This window comes from Urocitellus parryii, chromosome X (assembly GCF_045843805.1).
Source record: "Urocitellus parryii isolate mUroPar1 chromosome X, mUroPar1.hap1, whole genome shotgun sequence".
NCBI classification, from domain to species: Eukaryota; Metazoa; Chordata; class Mammalia; order Rodentia; family Sciuridae; genus Urocitellus; species Urocitellus parryii.
This window is the reverse complement of record NC_135547.1, coordinates 83,412,224-83,433,238: the sequence shown is the minus strand read 5'-3', so window position 1 is coordinate 83,433,238 and position 21,015 is coordinate 83,412,224.

Below are 21,015 nucleotides of genomic sequence, written 5' to 3'. Positions count from 1 at the left end.
ATTATCCACAAGTATGGCTAAATGTGTTGGGCCAGTCAAAGATGGGTAAGATCCAATTACAATGGTACCAACCTAAGACAGGAGGCTGACAATTTGAGATCAGACCATCCAATGACAGGTAAGGACCATATGTAGTACTGGAAATCTAAAACAGGCTCAGTCCCTAAGCCACATACTTGTTGTTTAATAAAACAAAAGGGAGAAGATGTTGGGGATGCAAATCAAGTCAAGATGGCACCTGGCACTTTGCCAGGAGGAGAAGTTTGTGAAGCAATGCCAGCAAGTTATTTAGATGATGAGTATTCCTTATTGGCTGACTTCTGTATATAGATGATGTCAATTAAGTTAAGCTATGTGTAATTACTTAAGTATATATACTTCTGCTGTCTGGCAGAGAAGTGGCTCCTGCTACCTTGGGTGCCTGCTACTTTGAGTTCTCACTCAGTTCCTGCTGAGTTCACTTGCAATAAACTAGCTTCTGTTTCAACCTTCAAGTTCGTTATCACCTCCTGGTTATTTGCCCAGCCAGACTGCGGCATATGGTGGCCCGTGCAGGGAATGCCTGAAGCTTGGGGGTAAGTGACAAGGTAAACTGCTTGCCCTTGAGGGCAGGGCAAGAGGATGGGTGACCATTTCAAAAAAACAGTGTAATTTTCTTTTGTTTTGTTTCGTTTTTGTTTCAAGCTGCCTGTCCCTAGAAATAAATAGGATGGGAAAAAAGTTGTTCGTCCCTGAGGAAGAGATAGAGATAGAGCAAGGATACACATGTCAAGATAGAAAAATTGATAAAATTAATTTTTGTTCAGTGTTTGTCTCATTTTGTTTTGGTTTTGTTTCATGTTATCTTGTTGGGTTGAGTTACCTTTGTAGCAGAAATATGGGATCAGAAATTAGTAAAAAACAAGATGAAAGAGTATTAAGCAAATGGCTAGAGGAAGGAGGCACCCCAGTAAAACCAAGAACAGTTAGGGCATATGCTGATATGATAAAAAAATGTAGCCCATGGCTTCTTAAGGAGGAGTTGTTGAATATAGCACAATGGGACTATCATGGTGAAGATTTAAGGAAGATGGAAAAGAAAAACCCAGGAACTCTGCCAGTTGGCACATTGCCATTGTGGACATTGATGAGATCTTCTTTGCTTAGTCCAAAGCCTTTAGTTCTGACTATGATAGAGGAAGGAGAAAACATATTAGATAAGTAAAAGAGAAGGTCTCTCGAGTTAGTCAGAAAAGGGAAGAAAGTTTAGAGGAGGAAGGTCTATCAGGAGAAAAGTTACAATGGGAGGTTGCTACTAACCTCTTTCTATCACCAGAGGGTGTAAGTGTCCAAGCAACAGCTCCACCTATGGAGACAACATATGCTGGGTGGCCCTCAACCCCCATATTTGATAGATGGTATCCTGAGACAGGACCTCGAAGATTAGCATGCTCTGTATTTGAGGAGGCAGGAGGGCAGCAAATTCACCATGCTTCAGATTTCAAAACTGTGAAGCAGCTGAAAGAGGCTGTAAAAACTTATGGTCCTCAAGCACCTTTCACTATAAGTATGATTGAATCCATTACCAACTTGAACATAACGCCAGCAGATTGGGCTAGCATGTGCAAAGCTGTGCTAAATGTAGGACAATATTTGTTGTGGAAGGTTGCCAATCAGGAATTTTGTATGGAAATGGCTAGGCAAAATGCAACAGCCAGTTATCCTCAGAGAAATCTAGATATGTTGCTAGGAGAGGGACATTATGAGGGTCAGCAGCAATAAATTGGATATGATCCTGCCGTATATTCACAAATCACTTCAGCTGCGGTTAAGGCATGAAAAACTTTACAAAGACATGGAGATTTACAAGGTCAATTATCTACGGTAATACAAGGAGCTAATGAACCTTGCGCTGAATTTGTAGATAGGCTTATACAAAGAGCTACCAGAGTCTTTGGGCTTGCATAACAAGCAATGCCATTGGTGAAACAGTTAGCCTGTTAACAAGCCAATAAATGGTGTAGGGAGGCCATTAGACCATGGAAACATAGAGATTTAAACACATATATTAAATTATATAGAGACATTAATGAACGGGGGCAAGTCTTGGCAGCCACAGTACAACAGGCTTTAGGTGCTAGGCCAAAAACATGCTACAATTGTGGACAAACAGGACATTTTATAAGGAGTTGTCCCATTGGAGGAGCGTTTAACAAAACTGGGTATCAAAGGGGTAGAATACCAGGTATTTGCCCACAATGCCATAGAGGGAGACATTGGGCTTATGAATGTCATTCTCAGACTACAGTAGAGGGTACTCTGTTGTCAAAAAACGAACAAGGACCTGGTGTTTAACCACGATATTGTGGAGGAAAACAGGGGGGCTCAATGCTCAGGGGCCCATGGCCACAAATATACGGGGCATTAGAAGAACCCAGAAACACCATCAGGGTAGTGCCCAGGACACATTATCCATTAGATCCCTCATTAGACAAACCAGAGGGAGCTCAGGGTTGGACATCTGCGCCTCTGCTAGAGCAGTACTAACTCCAGAGATGGGAGTTCAAATCATTCCCACAGGGGTAAAAGGACCTCTTCCCTAAGGAACAGTAAGCATATTATTAGGATGCAGTTCTTCTACTCTAAAAGGACTTATGATATTTCCTGGGGTAATTGATCCTGATAATGAAGGTGAAATAAAAACTATAGCCAGTTCTCCAAGGGGTATATTAGTACTTTCACCAGGAGACAGAATTGCAGTTATTTATTAATAATACCCAGCCTACATGATAAATTTTCCAGTCATACTGTAGAAAGAGGTTCCAGGGGATTAGGCTTCACAGGTATAGATTGGGCTATGCTTTCTTTAAATTTAGATTTTCTGCCCATGCTAAAACTAAATATTCAAGGACATGAATTTAATGGGCTACTGGGTACAGGTGCAGACCTTAGCATCATCTCTCTTCAAGAATGGCCAAAACATTGGCTGTTACAACAAGCCACTCAAACACTTTGAGGCCTAGGAGTGGCGAATAAGACCCCATAGAAGTGCGATGGTATTAGATTGGAAGGATCCTGAAGGATGTGAAGCAACTATACAGCCATATGCATTGGATAATCTTCCTATAAATTTATGGGGATGAGATGTTCTAGATCAATTAGGATTAACATTAACAAAAATCATCAATTAAAATGTGCCCCCTATTATGGCTAGACAATGTTTTAGGAAAGAAAAAGGATTAGGAGAACAAGGACAAGGTATAGTTGCACCAATACAAATAGATCAAAAAACAGATAAACATGGATTGGGTTTTCAGGAGGGGTCACTGAGAAAATAAAAATTATCCTAAATCTAATTTTAACCCTAGCTCTAACCCTAAATCTACCTCTATCCCTAGCTCTGATTCCAACCTGAACACTCAACCTAGCCCTAACACTTACTAAATCCATGAGCCTTACCCTTAACCTAACAGTAAGAAAACCCAAACCCTAACACTAACCCTAAACCTAGCCCTAACCCTAATACTAACCATAACCCTTGACCTAACCCTAAACCTAACATTAGCCTTAGCACTAACCCTAGCTTAAACTCTAACCCATATCCTAAACTTATCCATTACCTCAACCCTAGCCTTAACCATAACACTAACCCTAACTCTAACCCTAATCTTAAAGATAATCCTAGCCCTAACCATAGCTCTAAATCTATCAGTTGCCCTAACAATAACCATAAACCGAATGCTAACCCTAGGCCTAACCCTAACCCTATCCCTTACACTAACCCTAACACTAACCCTAATCCTAATTTGATTACTAAACGTATACCTCAACCTAATCCAAATCCAAAACCTGACCTGGATATTATAATACCCCTACGTCTAAACCTGAAACTTACCCTAGACCTAACTCTGAATATATACCTAGCCATAAACCTTATGCTAAACCATCCTTAACCGTAACACTAGACCTGATATTAACCCTAGCTCTAATTCTTGCCATAACCCTAACACAAATGCTAGCCCTCATTGTAGCCCTAAACCTAGCCTTGATCCTAAACCAAACCCTAACTCTAGCCCTATCCTTAATTTTATCCCTCCCCCTATATCTAAACCTAAATATAACCCCATCCCTTCCCCTAAATCTAACCTTAACTCTAGCCCTAGATTTAATCCTTACACTAATCCTAGACCTGATCCTAGCCCTAATTTAGCCTAACACTAGCACTAATAATAACTTTGTTGCCCTAGCCCTATTCCTAGTTCTAACCCTATCCTTTACCATAACCATAACACTTGCTCTACCCTTAGCCCTAACCCTAGCCCTACCTCTAAACCTAGATCTAACCATAACTCTAAATCTAACCCCATCTCTAAGCCTAAACCTCATACTAAATCTAGCCCAAACACTAACGCTAATCCTAAAACTAGTCCTAACCTAGTTCTAGCCCTAAAAAAACCCCGAGCTATATGCCTACCTCTAACTCTTAATCTAAACCAAAACCTAACCCACACCTAGCCCTAATCCTAGCCCTAATTCCAGTCCTACCCTAACCCTAAAACTAACCTTGACCCTGACTCTGACCCTAACACTAACTCTAGTTCTCAGATCACCCCCAAATTATGCCCTAAATCTACACCTACTCCTACTCCTAACCCTAAAAGTAACCCTAATCATAATCCTAGTTCTTACATTAGCCGTAGTCCTAATCCTAGCCCTAATGTAACCCAAAACCTAGAATTAATCTGAGACCTATACCTTGTTTTAACCCTAACCCTAACCAGAGCTCTAACCATAACACTAAACCTAACCCTAACCCTAAAACTTGCCCTAAACTTAAACCTAACTGTAGCCTTAATTCTAACCTTGATCCTAGCCCTAACCCTAGCTCTAACACTATACATTACCCTAACCCTAACCATAACCCTAATGCTAACCCTAGGATAACCCTAACCCTATCTCTTACCCTAACTTTAGCCATTACCCTAAACCTAACCTGAAACCTAAACCTAACCATAAACATTACCCTAATCTTAACACTAACCCTAATGCTAATGAAAGCCCTGATCCTAAACCTTAACCTAATTCAAACCTTAATCATGACAGTGACTCTAATAATAACCCTATCTCTAAACCTGTCCCTAACTCTCAACCTAAGCCTTACACTAGAACTAGACATAAACCTAACCCTAAAACTAACCTTAACCATAAACCTAGACCTGACATTAGCCCTAGCACTAATTCTAACACTAACCCTAACACAAAATCTAACCCTAATCCTAGTCATAAACCTAGCCCAAATCCTAGACCTAAACCTAGCCTTCATCCTAACCCTAACCCTAACCATTGCCCTAAAACAGTTTTGACCCTCGCCCTAAACCTAGCTATAACATCATAACCTTCTTATAACATCATACCATACATTAATCCTAAACCTAACCCTAGCCCTAAACATAGGCCTAGCCCTAACACTAACCCTAGCGCTAATCCTAGCACAAATTTAGTTCTAAACCTAACCCTAAATTTAACCCTAACCCTAACTCTCACCCTAGCACTAACCCTAGTTCTAAATCTATCCATTACCATTACACAAACCCTAGACCTAACCCTAGCCCCAACCCTCTTCCTACTTTCACCCTAGCCCTAAACATAGACCTAACCCTCACCCTAAATTGAACCCTAAACCTAAGCCTAAACCTCACCCTCACAGTATCCCTAACCCTAATGATAATTGGAAAACTACCCTTAACCCTATCCCTAGCACTCAAACAAAACCAAGTCATAGGCTTAACGCTAATACTGAACCTAAACTAAAACCTAAGCTTATACCTAGCCTTAACCCTAGTCTTAATTGAGTCCTAACCCTAACTTTAGAACTTACCCTGAATCTGACTCAGACTTTAACAATAACCCTAGCTCTAAACATCACATAACACAAAACTTAACCTGAACACTAGACCTAGTCCTAACCCTAACCCTAAAACTAGCCCTAATTGTAACACCAGTTCTTACATTAGTCATAGCCCTGTGCTAACAAAAGAGCTAGCTCTAATCTGAGACCTAAACCTGGCTTTAAACCTAACCCTAACCTTAACCTAGACCTATACCCAACCCTAACACTAGCCATTACCCTAGCTCTAAAACTATCCCTTACCCTAAGCCAAACCCTCACCCTAATGCTACCCTAGTCCTAACCATAATCCTTATGTATAGCCCTAATGTTAGCCCTAAACCTCACACAAAACCTAGCTCTAAGCTAACTCTAACCCTAACCCTAGACCTAACCCTAACCCTTGCCTTAACCTAACCCTGGCTCAACCACTAACCCTTACCCAAATATAACTCTATACCTAACCCTAACCCTAGTCCTAATCCTAACTATAACCAAGGCCAAACCCTAGTTTTAACTCTATCCATTATTCTAAACATAACCCTAACCCTAGGGCTAAACCTAGCTCTAAATTTAACCCTAACCCTAAAACTAAATGTCACACTAAACCTAACCATTGCCCTAGCCCTAATCATAGCTTAAACTCTAATACTTACCCTAAACCTAACCCTAACACTAACCCTATGTTGGGACATTTTACCTCCCTTGGAACCTTGGCCATTACTGGGTGTTGGCTGAGGTGGCCTCATGCGTTAGCATTTCAATATATGTGACCTGGCTGAATTGGCATTCGTGGGCTTTAGCCCACATATGGGCTTTTGACCTTAGTCCCGCCTAATGGTTTAATCTGAAATCTGCCTAGGCCCCTTAGTGACAGTGATATAACTGCTCCTTATTGGTTCTCGCTAGTGTCTCTTCTTACTCCTTCCTATCACTATATAACCTTTTCCCTGGCACAATAAAGTTGAGATTATTGCATCTTCGTGGTTGACTCATCTTCCAAATTGGTGTGAGTGTGTGAGCCAAGTTGGGTGGCAGGCCGGGTTGCAATATTTAACATCTCACTCAGCCTAGGAGACACTAGCTGGTCTAGTATGCTTCACTACCTCTGTTGGAGGGCAGTTCTGACAGCTGGTGCTTCAGAGACGACAGACTGGTCTCCCACGGACACTTGTCATGGGGGGGGTGACAACCCTAGGTTTAACCCTAACCCTAACCATAACCCTAGCCCTAAACCTATCCATTACCCTAAACATAAGCCTAATACAAATGCTAACCCTAGGCCTAACTCTAAACCTATCTCTAACACTAACCCTATTCATTTCCTAAAACTAACCTGAACACTAAACCTAACCTTATTAATTACTCTCACCCAATCCCTAACCCTAATGCTAAATCAAGCCCTAAACCTAAACCATAAACTAAACCAAACCCTAAACAAGACACTTACCCTAACAATACACCTAGCTTTAAACCAGACCCTTCCCGAAACCTAACCCTACAATAGACCTAGACATAAACCTAACCTTAACACTATCCCTAAGTGTAACCATAACTGACATTAGCCATAGACCTAATTCTTGCTCTAAATTTAACACAAACCCAAGACCTCATACTAGCCCTAAACTTACCCTTAATCCTAACCTGAACCCTAACCCTAGCCCAATCCCTAATTTCAACTCTAGCCCTAGTTCTGAACCTAGGTATAACCACATCCCTTACCCTAACCCTAACCCTAACCTCAACACTAACCCTAACACTAGCTCTAATCCTAGCCCTAATTTAGTATTTAGTGCTAATTGTTACCCTAACTCTAACCCTACCCCTAAGACTAACTCTAACTCTTGACTTAAACCTATTTCTAGTACTAACTCGGGCTTTTACCATAACCCTAACATTAGCCCTAACTCACCCCTATACCTAGCCCAAGTCCTAACACTTATCTAACCATAACTCTAAATATAACCATAATCCAAAGCCTGAACCTTTACCCTACCACTAGCCCTAACACTATTGCTTATCCTAAAACTACTTCTAAACCTAGCTGTAGCTCTAAGACCAAATTGAGCCCCAGCCCTAACCCTAATAGTAACCTAACTATAATCTCAGACCTGACATTAGACATAGTCATAATTCTTGCTCTAACCCTAACACAAAACCTAACCCTACACCTACCCATAACTCTCCTTATTCCAAGTGTTATCCCTAACCCTAAAACTAACACTGACCTTGACTCTGACCCTAACACTAACACTAACCCTATTTCAAATCATCACGCTAATCATAACCTAACCCTTACATTAGACCTAGCCCTAACCTTAGCCTTAAAACTGGCCCAATCTTAATCATAGTTCTTATATTAGCCATAGCCCTACACTAACCCTAACCTAATCTAAAACCTAGCCCTAACGCTAACCCTAAAACTAGCTTTAAACCTAATCCTAATTCTAAACTTAATCCTAAACCTATCCTTAATTCTAACCATAACCTGAGCCCTAACTCTAGCTCTAATCATATTACCTTAACCCTAAAGCTAACCCTAATACTAATCCTAGGATAACCTAACTCTATCCATAACCCAAACCCTATACATTACCCTAAACCTAACCTGAACCCTAAACCTAGCCATATCCATTATCCTAACCTAATTTGAGCCCTAAACCTAAACCTTAACCTAAATAAACCCTAACCGTGACCCTGACCCTAATAATACCCCTATCACTAAAACTGACCCTAACACTCAACCTATCCCTTACACTATACATAGCCATAAGCCTAACCATGAAACCATCCCTAACCATAACCCTAGACCTGACATTAGCCCTAGCCCTAATGTTAGCCCTTATGCTAAAAAACAAACAAATAAACAAACAAACAACAACAACAACAAAAAAAAAAAACACATACCCCTAATCCTGGCCCTAAACCTAGCCTTAATCCAAATCCTAACCTGAACACTAGTCCTATCCCTAAAGTGAACCCTCACCCTAGCCCTTAACCTAGCTATAATATCATACCTTACCCTAACCCTAATTCTAATCCTAGCCCTAAACCAAAACCTAGCCCTAATACTAACCCTAGCTATAATCTTAGACCTAATTTAGCCCTAAACAAAAACCAAATCATATCCCTATCCATAAGACTAACTCTAACTATCACCCTAGCCCTCTCCCAGAGTTCTAACGTTACCAATTAACGTGACCCAAAGCCTATCCCTAACCCTAGCCCCAAACTTAGCCCTAGCCCTAAACCTAGATCTAACCCTAACTCTAAATCTAACCCTAAACTTAAACCTAAAACTCACTCTAACACTAACCTTAATCCTAATGCTAATTTGAAAACTATTCCTAACTATATCCATAGCAGTTAACCAAAACAGAGCTACAGCTCTAATCCTAAACCTTAACCTAAACCAAACCCTAACGCTATGCCTAGACCTTACACTAGCCCTAATTCGAGTCGTAAACCTAACCGTACAACTAATAATGACCCTGACTCTGATCCTAAAACTAACCCTAGCTATAAACATCACCCCAACCCTAAACCTAAACCGAACATTAAACCTAGCCCTAACCCTAATCCTAAAACTAGCCCTAATCATAATGCCAGGTCTTACATTAGCAATAGCCCTAATCTTCACATAAAAGCTAGCCTTAATCTGAACCCTAACCCTAGCTTTAACCCTAATGCTAACCCTTACCCTAACCCTAATCCTAGCTCTAAACTTGTCCCTTACCCTAAGCCAAACCCTCAACCTAATGCTAACCTAGACCTAACCATAATCCTTAGCCTACCCCAAATCCTAACTCTATTACTAGTCCTAACCCAAGGCTTTATTCTATCTCTACCCCTAACCTAAACACTAAGCCTATCCCTGACCCTTATTCTAATCCTAACACTAACCCTAGGTCTAAGCCTGACCCTAACCCTAAACCAAAAACTAACACTAGCCCTGTCAGTAAACCTATACCTAAACCTAACTGTAACATTAACACTAGACCTAAACTTAATCCTAAATATAGCCATAACTCTAGCCCTAGCCCTAAACAAAAACATAGCTCTAGCACTAACAATAACCATTAGTCTAATGCAATGACTATCAATACCCCTAGAACTAATCCTAGTAAAATTGTGCTCCTAACACTAAATCCAATCCTAACCTGAACATTGACCCTTACCCTAACACAAACCCTAGCTCTAAACCTTATCCTAACCCAAAACATACCCCTAACACTAGACCTATATATAACCCTAACCTTAAACCTAGCCATAACCATAATCCTAGTTCTTACATTACCCATAGTCCTAACACTAGCCACAAACTTTCCCCAAAACCTAGCCCTAAATGTAACACTAAAACTAGCTGTAAGCATAACCCTAACCCTATCCCTAGTCCTACCCCTCAAACTTGTCTAGCCCTAACCTTAGCTCAAACTCCCTTGCCCTAAATGTAACCCTAAATCTAACCCTAAACCTTCCCCTAAACCTAAATGTAACTATAGAACTAATACTACCTCAAATTCTATCCATTTCCTTAAATATAACCCTAACACTAATGCTAACCCTAGCCCTAACTCTAACCCTAATTCTAACCATAGTCCTGACTCTAACACTAAACCTCGCCCTAGCCCTAACCATAGATATTAACTTAAACTTAACCCTAACACTAACCCTAGGCCTAACACTAACCCTAGTCCTAATCCTAACCTTAACCCAATCCCTAACACTAGCACTAACTCTATCCATTACCCTACACAAAAGCCTATCGCAAATGCTAATCCTAGTCCTAAATCTAACACTATCTATAAAATTAACCCTATACATTACTCTATAACTAACCTGAACCCTAATCTAATCTATTCATTACTCTAACCCCAACCCTGATGCTAGTTTGAGCCCTAAACCTAAACCTTAACCTAAAGTAAACCCTAACCTGGACTTTGACCCTAATAATACACCCATCTCTAAACATGACCCTTACCCTAAACCTAACCCTTACACTAGACATAGCCATAAACCTAACCCTAATCATAACCCTAGACCTGACATTAGTCCTAGCCCTAATTCAAGTCCTTACCCTAAAACAAAACCTAGCCCTCATCCTAGACCTAAACCTAGCCTTAATCCTAATCCAAACACTCACCCTGGCTCTATCCCTAATTTAACACTCGACCTAGCCCTGAACCTAAATATAACCCCATCATATCCCCTAAAACTAACCCAAAAGCTAACAATTACACAAACCCTAACCCTAGCCTTAACCATAGGCCTAACTCTAACACTAACCCTAGCGCTAATCCTAGCCCTAAACATAACCCTACCCCTAACCCTAGTCCTAAGACTAACTCACTCTCACCCTAGCCCTATTTCTATTTCTAACCCTATCCGTTACCTTAGACTTAACCTCAGCCCTCATCATAGCCATAGCCCTAAACCTAGATCTAAACATAACTTAATTTAATTTTAACTTAAAATTAAGCCTAAACCTCACCCTACCACTAGTCCTAATACCATTGATAATCCTAAAACGAGCCCTAACCCTAGCCCTAGCCCTAAAACAAAACCAAGCCATTGTTTTAAACACATATCTTAACCTAAACCAAACCCTAAATCCTACAACTAGCCAAAACCCTAGCTCTAATTCAAGTCCTAGGCCTAAAAAAAAACATAGCTCTAAATATCACCCTAACCCTAAAGCTACTGCTAACATTAGACCAGTCCAAATCCCATCCATAATACTAACCCTAATAATAAACTCTAGCCTTAAATCTAACACAAAAATAACCCTAATCTGAGACCTAAGACTAGATTTAACCCTAACCTTAACCCTAACCCTAGTCCTAAACCTAACCCTAACTCTAGCCCTAACCATATCCCTTATCCTAAGCCAAACCCTATCCATAATGCGAAAAGTAGTCCTAATCCTAATCCTTAGCCAAACTCAAACCCTAACCCTATTACTACTCCTAACCCTAGCACTCATTCTAGGTCTAAATCTAACCGAAAACCTAACCTCAATGTTATTCTGACACTAACACTAATTATAGGTCTAAACCTGAATCTAACCCTAAACTGAACCCTGAAACAAGCCTTAGAGTAACCTTATACCTAAACTTAACCCTAACACTAGGCTTAGACCTAAACCTAATGCTAAATCTAGCGATAAATCTAGCCCTTGACCTAAACCAAAACTTAGTCCTAGCCCTAACAATAAGCCTTAACCTAAAACAAACACAAACCCTACCCCTAAACCTAACCTTGTTCTAGTTCTGGCTTTCACCCTAAACCTCACTCTAACCTGAACACTGACCTTGCTTTTAACAGTGAACATATCTCTAAACCTGAGCCTAAACAACATCTAAACTTAACACTAGACCTAGCCATAACTCTAACCCTAAAACTAGCCCTAATCATAACTCTAGCTCTTATATTACCCATAGCCCTAACCCTATGCCAAACATAACACAAAACCTAGATCTTATCCTAGGCCTAAACCTAGCCTTAGGCATAATCCTAACACAAACCATAGCCCTAATCCTACCTTAACCCTCACCTTAGTCCTAACCCTGGCTCAAAACCTAACCCTTACCCTAAATATAAACCTACACCTATCTTTAAAGCTAACCCTAAATCTAGCCTTAATCCTAATCTTAACTCAAGCACTAAACCTAGCTCTAAAGATACCCATTACCCTAAATATAACCCTAACTCTATTGATAACCCTAGGGCTAATCATAACCCTAAACCTAACCAGAAAACTAATCCTAGAGCTAACCGTAAACCTCATCCTCACCATACACCTAATCCTAGCTCAAACCATAACCCTTACCATAATCCTAAACATAACCATAGTCCTAATGCTAAGTCTAACCCTCAATCTAACTCTAACCATAAACCTAAACCTACATCTAATCATATCCATTACCCTAACCCCAACACTACCCCTAATGATGACCATAGCCCTAATCCTAACCCTAACCCTAACCATACTGTAATCTTATCCCTAGACCTAACCCTAAACCTAACCCTCACCTTAGCCCTAAACTTAGCTCAAAACCCAACCCTTACACTAAATATAAACCTAAACCTAACCCTAGATCTAATCCTAAACCTAACCTTAAATCAAGATCTATTTATAACTATAACCATAGCCCTAACCTTAGCTGTAACCCTATCCATAATCCTAACCATAACCCTTACCCTAATGCTAACTCTAGACCTAACCTTAACCGTATCGGTAACCCTAACCTTATCAATTACCCTAAACCTAAACTGAACCATAAACAATAACCTATCATTACCCTAACTCTGACCCTAAAGAAAATTAGAGCCCTAACCATAAATCCTAACCTCAAACAAACTCTAACCCTGAAACTTACCATAATAATTACCCTAGCTCTAAACCTGACCCATACCCAAACCTACTCCTTACACTAGACCTAGCCATAAAAGACTCTAAATCTATCCCCAACCGTAACCCTAGACCTGACATTAGCACTAGCTCTAATCCTAGCCCTAACCCTAAAACAAACCCAGCCCTTATAATATAAATCTAGCGTTAATCCTAACCCTAACCCTAACCTTAGGCCTAACCGTAACACTAATCATAGCCCTAATCTTAGCCCTAATTTATACCAATCCATAACCTTAGCCCTAACCCTAGTCCTAAAACTAATTCTAACTCTCACCCTTGCCCTATCCCTAGTTCTAAACTTATACCTTACTGGAACAATAATCCTAGCCCTAACAGTAGCCCTATCCTTAGCCCTAGCCCTAACCTAGATCTAACTCTAACTCTAAATCTAACTTTAGCCAGTCCTAATCATAATAAGTTCTTAATTTAGCCATAGCCCTAAACTATTACAAAACCTAGCCCTAATCCAAGCCCTACCCTATCTTTAACACTAAAGCTAAGCCTAACGCTAACCATAGCCCTAACTCTAAGCCTAAACCTAACCTTAGACCCAATCCTAAGCATAAACCTAGCCCTAACCCTAGCTCTAACCCTATCCATTACCCTAAGGATAACCCTAACCCTTATGTTAACCCTAGACCAAACCCTAATCCTATGCCCATCCCTAACCCTATCTATTACCCTACACCTAACTTAAACCCTAAACATAAAACTATTGTTAATCTATCATTAAATCTAATGCTTATTCGAGCCCTAACCATAAACCATAATCTAACCTAAACCCTAACCCTAACCCTCATAATACCCCTAGCTCTAAACCTGACCCTAACCATAAACCTAACCCTTACAATATACCTAGATATAAACCTAACCTTAAAACTATCCCTAAAGCTAACCCTAGATCTGATATTAGTCCTAGCTCTAATCCTAGTCTTAACCCTAAAACAAACATTTACTGACATACTAGACATAATCCTCACCTTCATCATAAACTTAACCCTAACCCTAATTCTAACTCTCACCCTATCCCAAAAACTAGGTATAATCTCGTACCTTACGCTAAACCTAACCCTAATCCAAAACTTAACACTAAACCTAGCCCTAACACTAGGCCTAACTCTAACATTAACACTTGTCCTAATCCCAGATCTAAACCTAGCCTTAATCCTAACCCTAACTCTAACCTTAGGCCTAACCCTAACACTAACCCTAGCCCTAATCTTAGCCCTAAGCCTATACATAAAGCTAAACCTATCTATTATCTTAACCCTAAACATAATCCTAACACTAATTTGAGCCGTAAACCTAAACCTTAACCTATCCCTAACACTAAACATAACCCTAGCCCTAAGACTAACTATAACTCTTGCCTTAGACCTATAGGGTGGTTGTAACCTTTTCCTTTACCATCATCCTAAACCTAGACCTAATCTTAGCCCTAACCCTAGCTGTAGCCCTAAAACAAAACCAAGTCATAGCCCTAATTCTAACCCTTAACCTAAACCAACCCCTAAACTTACACCTAGCCCTAACCCTATCCCTAACCTTAACCCTAATTCTAGTCCTAACCCTAACCTGAAAACTAATCCTGACCCTGACTCCGACCCTAACACTAAACCTAGCTCTAAAATAATTGTAACCTTAAATCTAACACTAGACTTAGCCTTAACCCTAACCTTATAACTAACGCTATTCATAACCTTACTTCGTACATTAGCCATAGTCTTAACCTTAGCCCTAACCTAACCCAAAACCTAGCCTTAATCAGAGTCTTTATCCTAGCTTTAACCCTTAACTTAAACATATCACTAAACCAAAAAAAGCCCTAATCCTATGCATAACCCTAGCCCTAAAATTAGGTCTAACTCTATCCATTACCCTAATGAAAACCATAAACGTGATGCTAACCCTAGGCCTAACCCTAACCCTATCCATTACACTAAACCACAACTAAACCCTAAACCTAAACCTGTCATTACCCTAATCCTAAATATAGTGCTAAATTGAACCCTAAACTTAAACCCTAACTTAACCCAAACCCTAACCTTGATTCAGACCCTAATAATAACCCTAGATCTAAAACTGACCCTTACCCTAACCCTAACCCTTACACTGGACCAAGCCATAAACCTAACACTAAATGTATCCCTAATGGTAACGCTAGACCTCTCAGTAGCCCTAGACCTAACAGTATCCCTAAAACTAATACAAACACTAGCCCTCATCTTAGCTCTAAACCCTAGGCTTAATCATAATTCTATCCCTAATCCTGGCCCTAACACTAATACTAACCATCACCAAGCCCACAATCTTGATATAACCTATTCCTTTAAACTAAACATAACCCTAACTCTAATCCTAAACCTAAGCCTAAACCTAACACTAACCCTAGACCTAATTTAGCCCTATCCCTAACCATAACCCTAAACCTAGCCACAAGACAAACTCTAAATCTCACACTAGCCCTATGACTAGTTCTAACCCTATTGCTTACAATAACCCTAACCCTAGCCCTAACCATTGTCCTAACCCTTGCCCTATCATTAGCCCTTGCACTAACCTCAGATCAACACCTATCTCTAAGTCTAACCCTAACTTGAAGCCTAAGCCTAACCCAAACACTAGCCGTAAGCCTAACACTAATCCTAAAACAGGCCCTAACCCTGGCCCTAGCCTAAAACAAAACTGAGCCATAGCTCTAACACTAATCCTTAAACTAAACGAAACCCTAACCATACACCTACTCCTAACCCTAGATCTAATTTGAGTTTTAAGCCAAACCCTAAAAGTAACTCTGACCCTGACTCAGACACTAACATTAACCCTAGCTCTAAATATCACCTGAACTTAAACATAACCCTAGTCCTAACTTTTACTCTAAAATTAGCCTTAAATGTAACTCTAGTACTTAGATTAGCCATAACCTTAACCCTAGCACTAACGTAACCCGAAACCTAGCCATAATCTGAGCCCTATCCCTAGTTTTAAACCTAACCCAAGCCCTAACCATAACCTTACCCTAACCCTAGTCTAACCCTATTCATTACCACAATCATAACCCTAACATTAATGCCTACCCAAGCCCTAAAACTAATGCTATATCTAATACTATTTCTATCCACAACCCTAAACCTAACATGAACCCTAATACTAACCCTATTGTTACTCTAACCCTAACCCTAATGCTAATTTGATCCCTTTAGACCTTAACCTATTCCAAAGCTTAACCCAAACCTTGTCCATAATAATACCCCTTGCCCTAAACTTGAACCTACCTCTAAACCTAATGCTTACACTAGATGTAGCCATAATCCTAAACATAAAATTATCTTTAAACATAATTCTAGACGTCAAATTATCCTTACACCAAATCCTAGCCCTAACCCTAAAACAAACTCTAGCCCTCATCCTAGCACTAAACCTAGCCTTAATCATAACCCTAACCATAAGCAAAGCCCTAACCCCAATTCTAAATATCACCCTACCTCTAAACCTAGCTACAACATCATCCCTTACCATAAACTTAATACTAACTAAAACTCTACTCTATATTTAAGCTTAACACTAACCATAGCCCTAATACTAGCCCTAATTTATCCATTTTCATAACCCAAGTCCTAAGACTAACTCTAACTCACACTAGTCCTATCCCTACTTCTAACCCTATTACATACCATTATCTAACTCTAGTCCTAACGCTTGCCCTATCCTCAGTCCTAAACTAAACCTAGATCTAACCCCAAATCTAAATCTAACCCTAACCCTAAGCTTTAGCCTACCACTAACACTAGCCCTACCACTATCACTAATCATAAAATTAGCACTAACCCTAACGCTAGCAGTAAAACAAAACCAAGCAATAGCCCTAACTGTAAACCTTAACTTCAACCACACTAATACTACATCTAGAACTAGCCCTAACCCTAATTTGACTCCTAAACCCAACCTTAAAAGTAAGCCTGACACTGACTCATATCCTAACACTCACCCAAGCTCTAAACACCATCCTAAATTTAAACCAAAACCTACCAGTATCCCTATCCCTAATTCGAGTCCTAACCCTATCCCTGACCCTTATTCTTATCCTAACACTACCCCTAGCTGTAAATATCACTCTAACCTTTAACCTAACCCTATCACTAGACCTACCCTTAACCTTAACCCTAAATGTAACACTAATGGTAACCCTAGTTCTTACATTAGCCATTGCCCTAACCCTAACCCTAACCCTAACACAAAAACCAGCCCTAATCCAAGCTCTAAACCTAGATTTAACCCTAACCTTAACTCTAACGCTAATCCTAGCTCTAATCTTATCCCTTACCCTAAGCAAAACCATAACCCTAATGGTAACCCTAGACCTCTTCCTAATCCTTACGCTAACCAAAATACTAACCTCATTAATAGTTCTGAACCTAGTCCTCATTCTAGCTCTAATTCAAAACCCAATCTCTAATGCTAACCCTGACCCCTATTCTGACCCTAACACTAAACTTAGGTGTAAACCTGACCCTACCACAGACCAACTCTAACACTGGCACTACAGATAAAGTTATTCCTAAACCAAACTCAACCATTAGTCTTAGACCTAAATCTAATCCTAAATCTAGCCTTAACTCAAGCCCTAGACATAAATAAAAACCTAGTCTTAGCCCTAACTAAAACCCTTACACTAACCTAAATACTACCCCTACCCCTAGACCTAAACTTAGTCCTAAATCTAGCTATAATCCCAACTCTTACTCTAACCTGATCACTGACCAGCATTTAACAGTAAACCTACCTCTAATCCTGACCCTAAACGAAAATATGAACCTAACCCAAGACCTAGCCATAAGCCTAACCCTAAATCTACCCTACTCATTACCCTAGTTGTTACATTATCCACAGCCCTATCCCTAGGCCTAAACCTAACAAAAAACCTAGAGCTAATCCTAGGCCTTAACCTAGACCTAAGCATAACCCTAACCCTAATCCTAGCCCTAATCCTAATTTAACCCTAGCCTTAGTCCCAACCCAAGCTCAAAGCCTAACCGTTAACAAAAACATAAACCTAGAACTATCTGTAAATCTAACCTTAACCCTAACTCTTATCCTAACCTTAACTGTAGCCCCAACCCTAGCTCTAAACCTACCCAATACCCTGAACCTAACCCTAAACCTATTGGTAACCCTAGCCTTAATCCTAACCATAACCCGAACCCTAACCAGGAAACTAAACTTAGACCTAACCCTAAACCTAACACTCGCTATAACCCTATCCCTAGCTCAAAACCTAACCCTTACATAAACCTAAACATAAACATAGCCCTAAACTTAATCCTAAACTTAAATCTCACCCTAACCCTAAACTTAAACAATAATCTAATTTTATCCATTACACTAAATCTAACCCTAACCCTAATGATAATCCTAGCCCTAGACCTAACTCTAACCCTAATACTACTGTAATTATATCCCTAGACCTAACCTTTAACCTAACCCTTGCTCTAGCCCTACCCATAGCTCATAACCTAATCCTTATCCTAAACATAACCCTAAACATAACACTAGTTCTAACCCTCACCCTAACCAAAACTCAAGACTTAATCCTAACCATAACCCTAGCCCTAAACTAAACTCTAACTGTATCCATTTCCCTAAACATAAACCTTACCCTAATGCTAACACTAGGCTTAACCCTATAACTAACCCCAAATCTATCAATTATTCTAAACCTAACCTGAAACCGAATCCTAACCCTATTATTACAATAACCCTAAACCTAAAGCTAATTTTAGCACTAACCCTAAACTCAAACCTAAATCAAACCCTAACTCTGAACATGAACCAAATAATTCCCCTAGCTCAAAACCTGACCCTTACCCTAAAACAAACCCTTACACTAGACCTAGCCAAAAACCTAAGCTTGAAAATAATCCTAGACCTGACATTAGCCTTAGCCATAATCCTAGTCCTAAACCTAAAACAAACCCTAGCCCTTATCTTAGCCCTAAACATAGCCTTAATCATAACCCTAACCCTGATACTGGGTGTAACCCTAACCCTAACCCTAGCCCTAATCTTAGCCCTAATTTAGCCATATCCCTAACCCTAATCCTAACCTAGCCCTAATAATAAGTCTAACTCTCACCCTTGCCTTAAAACTAGTTCTAAACCTATTCCTTAAGAGAACACTAATCCTAGCTCTAACCCTAGGCCTAACCCTAGATCTTTTCTTAGCCCTAGCCCTAACCCTAGATCTAAAGTTAAATCTTAATCTTAACCCTAAACATAAGCCTAAACCTAAAGCTAACACTAGCCTTAAACCTAACCCCAATGTTAATCCTAAAACTAGTCCTAACTCTAGCCCTAGCCCCAATACAAAACCAAGCCATAGCCCTAACCCTGACCCTTAAACTAAACCAATCCTTAACCCTACACCTGGCCCCAACCTTAGCCCTAATTTGAGTTTTAAGCTGAAAACTAAAACTAACCCTGAACCTGACCTAACTCTAAACTTAGGTCGAAACATCACTCTAACCCTAACCCTAAATCTTACACTACACTTAGCCCAAATGCTAACCATAAACTAGCCTTATTCGTAACCCTAGTACCTATATTAGATGTAACTCTAACCCTAGCCTTAACCCAAAACCTAGCCCGAATGTCTGCACTAACCATAGCTTAAACCCTAACCCTAACCTGAACCCTAACACTAGCACTAATTGTAACCATAACCCTAGCCATAACCTCAGCTCTAACCCTATCCATTACCCTAACTATAACCCTAGCTCTAATGCTAACACTAGGCTTAAATCTAACCCTATCCCTACTCATAACCATATCCATTACCCTAAACCTAACCTGAAACCTAAACCTAACCCTATCATTACCCTAATTTTAACTCTAATGCTAATTTGAGCCCTAACTTAACACCTTAACCTATCCCAAACACTAATTATGACCCTGACCCTAATAATACCCTTAGCTCTAAACCTGACTCTAATCTTAAACCTACCATTACACTAGATGAAGCCATAAACCTAACCCTAAAACTATCTTTAACCATAATGCTGGCCTTGATTAACCCTTGCCCTAACCCAAACCATAACCCAAGATTTAACCCTAATTCTAACCCTAGCTCTAGGCCTAAATCTAGCTATAACCCCATCCCTTACCTTAAACCTAACTATAACCCTAAACCTAACACTAACACATCACCATAACCCTAGGCCTAACAATAACACTAAGCCTACCACTAATCCTAGCCCTAATTTAGTCCTATCCAAAACCTAACCTTAGCCCTAAGACTAACTCTTGCCCTAGTCCTATCTCTAGTTCTATCCTTAGTTTTAGCCCAAATCCTAACTCTAAATATAAACCTAACTCTAAATTTAACCATAACCATAAGCCTAAGAAAAACACTAACATAGCCCTAACAATAATGCTAATCCAAAAACTTGAACTACCCTAGCCCTAGTCATAAAATAAAACCAAACCATAGCCCTAACACTAACCCTTATTCTAAACCAAACTCTAACCCTACAATTAGCCCTAACCCTAACTCTAAAACTAACACTGAACCTGACGCTGACCCTACAACTAATCCTAGCTCTAAATATTACCCTAACCTTAAATTAAGCCTAGCATTAGACCTACATTTAAACCTAACCATAAACTAGCCCTAATCATTACCCTATTTCATACTTTAGTCGTTTTCTTAACCCTACCCCCAACCCTAACACAAATCCTA